General features: G+C 41.0%; 1 pseudogene; it reads left to right on the forward strand.

Annotated features, from left to right (window-relative positions):
- The first annotated feature begins 251 nt into the window (after positions 1–251).
- Positions 252–12,353, forward strand: part of LOC115418686 (PH domain leucine-rich repeat protein phosphatase 1-like) — a 28,402-nt pseudogene continuing 16,300 nt past the window's right edge.

Raw genomic sequence — 12,353 nt, forward strand, 5'->3', positions numbered from 1 at the left:
TTACACTTAACTCTTTCTTACTATTACATTTCTGTGCCATTTTAACGTTATTTCACATGAAATAACATATTGTAGCCATTATATTATTTCACATATGTCTGTCTAGCCATAGGAATTCTTCCATTCGTTTTGTAAATTCATATTGAGATGTAGAAGTTACAAATTCCGAACTATGGAGTAGCACGTGAAGGCGCCATAATTCATATCCAATGAGGCCACGCCCTGTCCACGGTGGACTGCTGACCGACTCTCTCATCTGTCTGTACAGTAGCAGACGCGCCTTCCTGCGTTAGCTTCCATGGCGACCCGCTAGAAAACGCGTTTTCCCGTGTCGACCAGCCGGTTAGCTCCCATTTGTGAGCTAACGGGCGCATAATGAAATGGGATGATGTAGCGGAATAACTCTTGGACCTACTGCGCATTCCTTTAGCATGCTAGGCTAACGTGGAGAAGCTCATATTTGCCAGTAGAAGTAGTCCGTAACTGTAGAGAGCTAGCGGCTGTAAGCTAACGCAGGCTAGCGTTCACCTGCAGGCTAACTGACGGACCGACGCCGCTCCCGCTAAGCTAACAGGATGGACAGTGGAAAGGAAAAGGAGGCTGGAGCGTGTTCAACTTCACCAACACCGCCTGGGTCGGTGGATTCTAAAAGTGATACAAACTCGGTGAAACCTGCTGGATTAACACCGCTGTCTGCTGGAAAGAGACCTTCCATTGGGGAGGATGAAGGCGGCGGCGCAGAGGCGAAACTCTTCGGGAAGGGGCTGGCGGCCACCTCCCTTCTCCAGATTGCGATAAGGAATGGGATCTATCAGAACCAAGTTGCCAATGCTCTTGGCGGTGCGGCCAAAAATTTAAACATGCCCGCCGTGAAAACAGCCAACATTTACAGCCTGACATCTGTTAGCAGCACCACTTCTGTCAACTCTCTGCTGGGCAGGAGAAGGCAGCGGCACAAGCGGAATCTGTCGCTCGGGGCTCCGCCGACCAGCAGCGGCTCGGCCGGGGTGTCGTCTGCAGAGGCGGCCGGGGGTCCTTCCGCTCCCTCCGCCTCGCCGCTAAGCACCCTCAGCCTGGACAGGAAGACCTTTCTCCGACAGAAGCAGACGAAACAGCTTCAGGTCTCTGATAAGGCATGGGTGAGGTCGGACCTCCGCCGGGGCTGTATACACGTCCACGACTGGCTCACGCCCTCTTACCCGCGGCCGGTGCTGTGCACGGTGGATACTACTGCTCAGGAGGTGGCCTGTAAGCTGGGAGGGAGCAAAGCTGGGGCTGTACTGAGAATTACCTGTAAAACTACTGCTTTGGTGGACTCTAATGAAAACAGAAACGGGCAGGCTGAGGATGTTGGGAGTCTCACTGATAGTCTGGATATCAAAAACCCCAAAACAGAAGAAAATGAGGAGCTCCAGTACAGCAGTGACACAAAACAGACTCATGTTGATAATAAACTGTCCTCAAACCTGTTGTTGGATGATAAAACGGCGAGTAATTCTTCCTCAGAAGTGTGTTTGAATGACATAGGGATGGATTTGAGTATTGCAGACTGTTATGGAGTCTATTCAGGTTCAGATATGGAGAGCAGCACCTGTGAGGACTTCAGCCCAGGTGGATCAAGGTGTACAGAGCACAGAGACTCACTGAGTGATGGGGTGGGCTTGTGTACAGAGTCCTCGGCGCAGAGCCCGAACTGTGACAGCGCCACAGAGGGACCTGACCCATTTGAGAGCTCCTCGGATGAAGTAGACCTCACCTCTTCACCGACACATTCAACCAGTAACTCTGCTGCAGACCAGCAAGTGGACCTGCCCTCCACCACGGACCCCGGCAGCACTCCCACCCAAGTGACAAGCACATTAGATGACAATGAGGCTGCAGCCGGTGACAGCATAGATGCCCCCACATTAATCACACCTCCGTCTAAATGCCCCAGCAGCTCTCAGACTCGGCCCCTCACCAGCCAAGCATCTGTCCAGCCCGACCTGGTGATCCCCGGGGGGGACAGAGGATGGCCCGAGCCCATCAATACCAGTCCGACCCCGGCCCTCTTTCTACAGCTGCACGGTGGACCTGTGCGGCGGCTGGGAGATGATGAAAAGCCTCTGCAGATACTGAACGAGTACCTCACTAATCTGGGCTTTGAAGACCCCTGGAGGGTGCAGGAGGAGGGGATGAATCCAGAAATTGGCTGCCTCATACGCTTCTATTTCGGTGAGTAGTGTTATCGATGTTTAGCTGTGATTGAGTCACAAATTGTGTTTTTTTTTGTTTTTTTGGGTTTTTTTGGGTTTTTTTTTTTTTTTTACAAGCATGTGACCTCAGATAACAGAAAAGAACCTGGTGACATGTGTATGGTGATGTAGGGATTATTATTCAGTATATTTCTGACATTTTATAATGCTGTAAGAGAGGAGATATATTGCAGTTTTTTAAGACTGAGTTCTAGGAAGCATTCATTGTATCCATGATAGAACTATTCTTTAAAAAAAAAAAGATCATTGGTAGAAGTAAATCAGTGCCACAAAATATAATCTTGGCAATACTCCTGTGTATTGATATCTTTTCACCCTTTTCTCTGAGAGTTTGTGAAATTCCAGGTCCAAACAAATACACATTTGTGAAATAATATACTGCTCAATGATGCAGACACATTTTTATTTTGTTTGTTGTTTTGATGGGGTTAATTCCCCCATTGTGCCAGAGAAACACAAATTGAAAATTACAGCTAAGCACTTGCCTCTGTGAGTGTCCTCTTATTTAACAACAGGCTGCACCATTTTAAGTGGTATATATTAAATACTTGGGATTACTTCATCATTATGTACAATAGCACTAAACATAAGTGTTGCTATTTGATGAATGAACCAGGCTAAATGTCGTAACCTGACACAGTTCAAACCCTCACACAGTAACAGAGCAACTAGACAAACAAGATAAAACACATACAGAAGTTATACACAGTAATAAATCAGTCCCAGCTATATGTAGCCAGATGAATGTAAAACAGTTAAATTTGATAGTAGTCAGTGTTTCCGCCATTTAGAACCTTATAGCAGAGTTTTCAGTGTAACTCTAAAGCTGTTGGTAGAGGTACATTTCTTTAAGCCATCTGGTGGGGCGTGTCCCTGAGAGACCCCATAGCCCAAAGGCAACAGGCTTTTATGGAAGATGGTCATGTGGATTTTATTGAGTTTTACAAACCAGAGTAAACAAAGTCATACAGGTATGGGGGCAGACCTTGTAAACTGTATGCAGAAGACTCAGATTTGAGTTAAGTCTGAAATTCTCAACACTCACAGTGCACTGGAGAACTAATGAATGAGTTTGACATTCACACAGTACTGCAGCCTGAATTACACTGAACCCAGGAGGCACCAGTGACTGGATATTAATGTTAACTGTAGAGAAGCAGCTGCAAGTATGAAGAATCACAAAGCACAGTCATGTTTTATCTGCATCACAGATGAGGGGGCATTTTTTGTGTGGCCTATTATTTTCCGCAGTATTAAGTTAAACAGTAAGAAATGCTGAAAAACCCAGAGCTGTGGGTGGTGACCAAAAGAGTCAGATTGCAGATACAAGAGGAGGAAATCTGTTTCCGCTGACTAGGCTCTGCCTTTGTGTTAGGATGAGGAGTTCAGTCGCCTGGGAGGGGTTCGAAGTAGAGTCCTGTTCCTCTACATCGAGAGGAGCCAGCTGAGGTGGTTTTTTTTGGACATCTGGTTAGAAAGCTTATTTAATGCCCTTCTGATGGGGTCTTTTTCGGCATGTTTCAATTGAGGGGGAGACCCACTACACACTGGAGGGATTATATCTCTTAGCTGGCCTGGGGATGCCTTGGTGTCCACCCTGGGTGAGCTGTCGGGGAGGTCTGGGCATCCCTCATCAGGCAGATCCAGATGAGCGTCAATTCTCTCAATTTCTAAAGTATGTTTTATTGTCTTGAAAATAATACATTAACCAGAGAGGGCATTTTTTTTACCTTCACTAAAAAAGACTGAACATAAATTACAATCATGGAAATGCAGTGTTTTACTGATAACTTGGTTGTAACTCCATTATCACCTGTCATGTATTGGTAGGCAGACTGCGCTGTGTGCATAGCCTACTCTGGTGCAGACATGCTTTTGCACTTTGTCTTAAATTAGTATTTAAAAGGGAAATTGGGGATGCCTTTTAAAAGTCCACTGTGTGATAGTGAGAGCCATGTAGCACTGAAGTCACAGATTTCATCCAGATGAAGACCTGTTGCCTCTCCCTCGCCTATGGTTACAGCAAAAAAATGTGAAAATGGAATCCTCATTAGATCCAGTGTTTGTTTTTGTCTGCTGATCCACACTCAGACGTAGACGATGATTTGCAGTGCACCTTAAGGTTAGATACAACCTGTTATAAAATGCCAAACACACTAATGAAAACGTAATTACCCAAATTGTATTACATTTCTGACATCAGATCCCCAGAGTATTTCTTACAGACTTAAGAGGGTAATCCCTCATTAGGACTGTTACTAATACAGTTATTTATAATAATAATATTGGATTAGATTTATGTAGCGCTTTTCTATTTGCACATACTCAAAGAGCATACAATGGATTCATTATTCATTCACTCAGACATTTATAAATACATAATTTATATTTTGTATTGTAAATTCCATAACCAAATCCTGTTTAGGTAATGTCTCTCACCATCGTTTTATAAATAAACTGGAGGTTAGCTGTCAGTAAACCGGTTACAGGAGGCTCGGGTCATCTCTGCTCATTCATTGTGCGTCCATTCTTCTTGTAGTGTGAGTGCTGTCATTGTGTTTGGTTAGTCAGACTGTTAAACGAGTGTATTCAGCAGGACAATGCCTAGTGTTATGCCTGTGTGAGCCCGCCCCTCCCTCTCTGTGTGGAGGCCTGTAGGGAGACACATCTGGAGGTAACAGGTGTGCTCTTTGGTTACGCCAAAGACAAAAATCTGGTTTCTGCTGTTGTGCTGCCAGTGTTTTTGTTGTTGTTGTTGTTATTGATGATGATCCTGTTTTGCTGACGACCAGAGTAAGAGGATGGAAAACTGCTTTGATCTCTTATGGGATTAACCGCAGATTGTTTTTGACCTTATTTATGTGTTTTGGTTTTTTTTTAAACACCCAGCAAGGACGGTGGGGATAAAGAGTATTGGTGTACGACCTGGGCAAAAGATCATATTGCAATATTTTTAATCGCAATTTCTTAGTTTCATATGTTGAATTTAGACAGAATAGACAGCCAATGGAAGTCTCCATTTGTACATTTAAAACATATCACATTAAAGGCAGCACTTTTTCTACCATACATTATATTTACAGTATTAGAATGATAAATACTTGGTGGATTCAGCTGTAATTTTGTATCTCATAATTAAATAAAACTACGGCTAGTCTGACAAATGTTTATTAAGTGTGAGTCTTAATGCCACCATCAGTTTCCCATTGAGACTCTATTTCTGTGAATCCTCTGCACATTACATTCATAAATGTCACATTATTTATCACACTGCATGTATTTTTGCTACTTTAACATGTGTATCACCAAACAGAAGGAAGAGACTTGATGTAATTTGAAAGAAAAATAAATAAATGCATCGCTCAGGATGAATGCAGGATGAAATTTATAAATTCCTAACATGTACAGCTTGTCCTAACTAGTAATTTCATGTTTACGCCTTACAGTAGTAATGGATTTCAGAACCGTCACTGTAACATAAAAAAAATGCCTGTCATCTCCACTTTGGACACGTCACACGGAGAGTTGGGCGTGCTTCCCCTTCACCCCACTCTCAGCTCCCACAGTGACACGACAGAGGAACAAAGCGTGATGTCGTAGAGTAATGCCTCTGAATGCAGGGGCCCGTCGGCTTCTGCAGACAGACAGACAGCTGTGAAACTAGCACCGAGAGTCGGGTGTATTAGGAAAGGGGAAGTGCTACAGGCGTGACAGGAACAGTTATGTGTGATGTGTGGTGTGATGTGATGATAACCGAAACACATGACCTTGCCCAAGCTAAAACTGCGGCGATGAATCAGTATGATGTACCACAAATATTCATGTGTTTGTGCAGAGATAGACTCGGCACATTTCAGATAGGAAAGGGCTTGTAGTTGCAGTTTTTCATGTCTTGTCTACAACAGTGATAGCGTGAATATCAACCAGTTTACAGTTTTAAAAAATCTGACTAAAAGAGTCTATTTTCGGATTTAGTTGGAATTTACGTAGAATTCTGAAGTCTTTTTTTTTTTTCTAAGCTACTGTAAATTGTTTAAATGTTGCCGAGTGCTTTTACTTAAATACAGTTTTATAATTCTACATCATTACATCTCACAGATAAATATACTTTCTACTCTGCTAGATTTATCTGAAAGCCTTAGTTTTGTTTAGTTGAAAGCAGTGAATCTCTGAGTGTTTGGATTTTCAGTAAGTTTTCCTTTATTTGTTGAGTTTTGAATTCTCCTCCCTCTTAAGATAAATAAACTCTCTTGGATTAGCTGGAAATCCTCTTGGATTAGTGCGAAAATGCGTTGTCATGAATGTGAAAACAGGCCTGTTATTCTGAGCTCAAAAGACGTTGACTTTTCATACAGGGCTGCAACGTTGCAAACATATGATCTTATAGAATATGATGCATTGATGTAGATTAAACTACCAACATAATATGAAGAAGTTCAACTGAGATCAACCTTAAACATGTACAACAGTAAAATGTAACATACATGTTAATGCAGCTGTAAAATGAATCCAAAAACATCATATTTAATATCAAAAAACTAAGGGGGACCATTTTACTGCACAATGACTGCTTTCACTTTTCATACTTAAGTGCTCTTTGCTGATAATACTTGCATACTCATCACATAATAGAAGAAATGATTATGGGAGTTAATTTTCTGTTAATGATCTAATCAATTAATGGACAACACTGCAGCTTACAGCCCACCAGAGTTTGCCATTTACTCAGTTCAGTTACACTTGCATAACTGAAAGTGTAACCCAGAAAAGATACTGAAGAAACATAAGAGAAGGATACAGAGTTTGTGGGCCTGATAAGAAGCCTGTAATCAAGTCTTATTCACAGATCTGTTTGAATGAATGATCATAAATCACAAAGAACAAAGAAGTGTAACAAGCTAAATCTAACGAGGCATGACTTCATGAAGTAGAGATAAGCTGTTGGCATTTTTATGCCTTATCTACACCATACATAAGATATTTTTCTGAGCAAATATTTCCCTCTTCTTTTTGTTGGTTCGGGTGGTTAGCGTGTCTTCTTATTAAATTAAATCTCAGTTTTTATTACCTAAAAAAAATATGTACAGACAAAAGGACCAAATGTTGTGTGGACAGGGCATTAAAGGGTTAGGTCAGGTTTTTTAAAGTGGGGTTTATGAGCTACTTGTATCCACACTAACAAACTAGCTAAACAACTGAGACAGAGGTAGACCAGCTACTCAAGTGTCCTGTCAAAAAAAAAAAAAAAAATCATTTCAGTCTGTGCCAATTTCCACGACACATCTATCAAAGATGTTTTTGCTTGGATTTGAGCAAAAATCTATTTTTATTTTATTTTATCTGTAAACATTTTTTCCTGCATAGTTGGATTTTCTACTTTATGTTAACATTCAGAATCGAGCCAGGGTAGTCTGACTCAGCATAATAGCTGTGACAAAAAGGAGATAGCCAGGTATTTCTCTATGACTGTGCCTTATACACACACACACACACAAACACAATGCTGACTGTAAGAAAAAAGTGACCTCAGTGAAACTCAGATTTCACCTCCTCAGTGTTTCGGATCTCTGTGCCACCGCAGCAGCAGCAGCCTCCTCCTCTTCGGTACCCAGAGGTCATCACTTCACTCTACAAAGTCAAACACATACAAACAGATGTGTCTCGTAGCTGAGGCGTTTCAAGCACATATTCCCTTGTCGGTACTGGTCAGGTGACAGGAGAGGATGCTGTCAGGTTTACTTATGGACTCCTGTCAGAGATGAGATGCACCAAGTTTTTTCTTTTTTTTCCCCAAAATGAACAGGAAATGAGCAGTGGCTACTTGATGAGAGACAGGATGTTCAGAGAAATGGACGGAAGGAAAGGGCATGTATGTGTGTATGTAATAACATTATGAAGCCTGTACCGCCTAAGGAAGGGTGGACCTGCACAATACACATTCCATGTTATTGTTTAGTTTGAAATGATGTGTGTTTGGTGGAGTCAGCTGTGTCTTCTTTTTTAGCCTCTGGTACATAAACAGAGCTGTGATCACCTGCTCTACCTTTAGATTTCATAAATGATCAAATGTTTAATGTGATTTTAATAATTAATCTACAGAAATAACTCTGAATGGATTGTGTTAGCATTGGCTTGGTCTACCGGTGGACAGCATATCAAATGTACACGATGCATTGTTCCACGTGGAATGTAGTAAATAAGTATAGTACATATTAAATTTTCATCTTTCTTTTAACTGGTACAGGTTTTGTAGGTTTTATGGTAGCAATTTAGAGGCCCAGGAAGCTTGAAAAACCAATTGCACGCATTGTAAATTGTCTCTCGTGACGCTGCTCAGCTGAACCAGTCGGTGCATTCCAATAAGCATTGACCCGAGTCACTGAGTTGGATACGCACACAAGAGACAGGACAAGAGACAACGGCCAGAGAAATAAATGAGTCAGAGAAAAGTATTCCACATGGTCTGCTGTAAAAAAAAAAAAAAAAGACACACTTATTACATGTTCGTTCTTCCCATTCTTTAGAGTCACTAGGTTTCATAAGTGCAGATAAAACGTGGCAATGTTGAGCTCCATCACAAATCTGAACTGAGGTCACAGAAAACTAACAGTGATTTATTTCAGTCTATCTAGGTTTTCAGAGGACTTTGGAGCCGTCTGCACAGGAGGGTTTGAAATGAAGGGAATTATACTTTTTCATTTTACTTTGATATTATCATAATGGTAAGGTTGAATGAAAGCTGGCAGCACTAAGTTAAAGTCCAGTCATATTAATAGCAGCATTTATTTTTCCTTAGTGAAGGGTTCCTTGCACACAAACATTTTTACATTGGTCAAAATGATGTCAGATATAAGCTCTATAGACTCATAATGGGAGGTAAAAGCCTTTATCCTTCATTTATCATTACAGTTCTTATTTATAATGCTTTTTAAGTATGAATACTGATCATATGTGTTGTTGAAATATTATTGAATTGCACTTTCTCTAATGAAATGTTATCTAACTGGACCTGAATACTCCGGATATTTCCCAACATATCCTCTTAAATGGGATGAATAAGTCATGAATTAATTAATTAATCATGAAATAATGACTTGGTATGTAAGAAGAGGAATGTAATTAATTTCATGCATGAAATTATTTTGTGGCATGTTGTATGGGTTCAGCTTGTTTCCCACATCAGGAAACCTACTGAAATACGCAATGTATGTCACCATGAAGCCACACTATAGAGTTTTTTTGTCCAATCTATGATCAAATATATTAGTTTGATTTCACTGAGTATACATACAGGGTTTATACATTCTGGACATTAAATGAATGAAAATAGCTGGGTAATGTTTGTGAGAAAAGAGAATACACTTTATTGTCCAGCAGAGGAAGTAAATATGTCTTTGTTCTAAAAATGTCTGCAATGTTTAAAAAAAAAAAAAATCCAGATAAAAAACATGTTGATCACATTAATCACATGTTGGATTAAAGGACACTGTATGTTTTGAAACAGACCTTTTTTATTCATTGTGCAAATCCTCAAGATGAACAGTATTCTGAGTAGTTACGTGTTGTGGTCACGCAGCCGGACTCAGGAGCTGCTCAGTCTCAGTGAAACCTAAGTGGCGTTTTGTTTAAGACAATGGAGGAGGCAACAGAGAGGATCTGGGTCTGGTGTTGTAAGACATTACATAACAAGCTAATCTGATTTCAGGCCTCTCACTGGTTCAGGCTCTTCACATGTCTCCCTTTCTCAGGTTGTCTGGTGAATGTGATCGTCAGAGCAGAAAGTAAAAACCCACAGTCCCGATACGCCGTTTTGTAATAGATCAGTGGTCAGTCTGAAGTAGGTTTTCAGTGCGTTTATGTAGCTGACTCCTGGTGTAGGCCGGTGTTCTTCCATCACAGCTATTTCTGTCCAGTCCCCTGCATTAGACTGAGACTGTAACGGAACTGTTGCTGGTCTTTGTGTCAGCGAGGGGTTAATGTAACAAATCACGCCTGAGTGGCTGCTCACTCTCTCAGCCCACAGGCTATTAACTACAATTCACTTACATAACCGGCGCTCTGTGTCCCTCTCACTTTCTGAAAGAGGAACCCAGTGTGAGCGAGCTGATTCATAAAATCCCACAGAGCTAAAAATAACACCGTCTGCTGTGCAAATATGTCGCCGTCCGTGCGTTTAATGTATCCTGTTGTCTTCCTCCAGGTAAGCCCCGCAGTGTTGGCGGTTCCGAGCGCGTGCAGCTTTCCGGAGTGTTCAACGTGAGGAAAGGGAAGCTGGCGCTGCCGGTGAACCGCTGGTCAAAGCGTCAGGTCACACTGAGTGGAACCTGCCTCATTGTCTCGTCTGTGAAACACGCCCACACTGGCAAGATGCACATCCTCCCCCTCATCGGTGGAAAGGTACTTTTCACAAATTCATTAATGTCTTTAACCACTGCAACATAAAGCTGCTTTAAGGGAGCAGTTTGTGGTTTTAAATCAGCGGTACACATTTATGTAGTTATAACTTAATAACACAGCAATTAATTATCGTCAACTTGCTCTCTTTGTGCCATTAGGAATGCAGTAGTAATCCACTTACGCAAGGCCTGCTGCAGAACAAAGGAAACAATATTTAAGTTCTGGTGAATCAGTTTATATTCAGGGTATTAACATCATTTCCATTCTGTAACTGGTTCATACCATCTTAACAATCCTCGTATTATATTAGTCAGTCTTTACTATACATGATGATATCAAAATGTCCTGAAAGCAGAATAAACCACAAATCTATAAAGCCCAGTCATACAAAAAAAGTCAGAATCAAAAGGCAGCACACAAAATACAAATATATGGGAAAAAAGGGGATTTTCCGGGTTGAAGGGAGTGCGGAAAACAAATACAGATATTTTGCAAAGTAAACTTTTTCCTCTATGTTTTGGCCTCTAATCAACACAAACTGTGTTTTAAGTCACTCAAATGAAAACTGTCAGCAGCTGTTTTCCTTGGCTCATCACCTTGTTTGGTAATCTGATGATAAGCAGAAAGTCGACATTGTTGTCTTTTCACATATGAATCACATTTTGCTTTCAGTTTCTCCAAAAAGCACCCTGAACTATGTCCCTGAAAGCAGGATGAAGAAACAGATGTCACATCTTTCAAATACGTCTGTTTAATATAGTGTCAGAACTGAAAAAACACCTTTTTGACTGTATATTTTCCCAAGAGAGAATGTTTTAATCTGCTCGAAATGTTCTGTGTCAACGGGTTACTATTCATTGTGGATTTATAAATGGTTAAAACATCTTATATCATTCAGTATAGAGAATAGCAAAAAATGGGGCCTATTAGCTCTGTGGACCAAACTTCAAAATGGATGCCTTGCAAGTGTTTGGAATCAGTCAAAGTATTGCACCATTCTATAAAGTTAGCAGAAATTTTCCAAGAAAACTGGAGGAGGACCTGAGTTGGTATGGAATAAAATCTCTTTGCACCATACAAAAATAGTAGGTGGATTCCTGCTGATTCAGCTGTTTCCAAAGATCAAAATATACATTTGTGGATACGTCCCCATGGTTTTGGAACAGCAGGAGTTTGTGTGAACAGGTCAAAAGTTGAAAATGTGGCTTTTCTAATATGCAGCCACCTGTAGGCTAGACGGTGGATGATTTAACGTGAGGTAAACTTAAATATGGTTATTTCTGTCACAGGTGGAGGAAGTGAAGAGACACAGTCACTGCCTGGCTTTAAGTTCAGCTGGCCCTCAGAGTCAGACTTACTACATCAGCTACGACTCTTACACAGAGCATCTCCGCTGGCACCGGACCGCCTCCAAAGTAAGCATGTTGAAAAGCTCACGTATTTAGAACACATGCACTTGTTCCTCAAAAAACACACCATAACATTAAAGATGCAATAGTACATCCTACAGAGGTATTTTTTTCTTCAGTAAGAATTTTTTGTTTTGTTTTGTTTTGTTTTTTTTACATCACTTTACTTTTTTACTTCATCTGAACACTGAACTCTATATGACACATGCAATTAACACTACAGAGGCTGTTATGAAGGTTTCATACTGTATCAGATTAGATCAGTCTTTCAATCAAATATGGTCATAATGTG

This window comes from Sphaeramia orbicularis, chromosome 4 (assembly GCF_902148855.1).
Source record: "Sphaeramia orbicularis chromosome 4, fSphaOr1.1, whole genome shotgun sequence".
In the NCBI taxonomy this organism is placed as follows: domain Eukaryota; kingdom Metazoa; phylum Chordata; class Actinopteri; order Kurtiformes; family Apogonidae; genus Sphaeramia; species Sphaeramia orbicularis.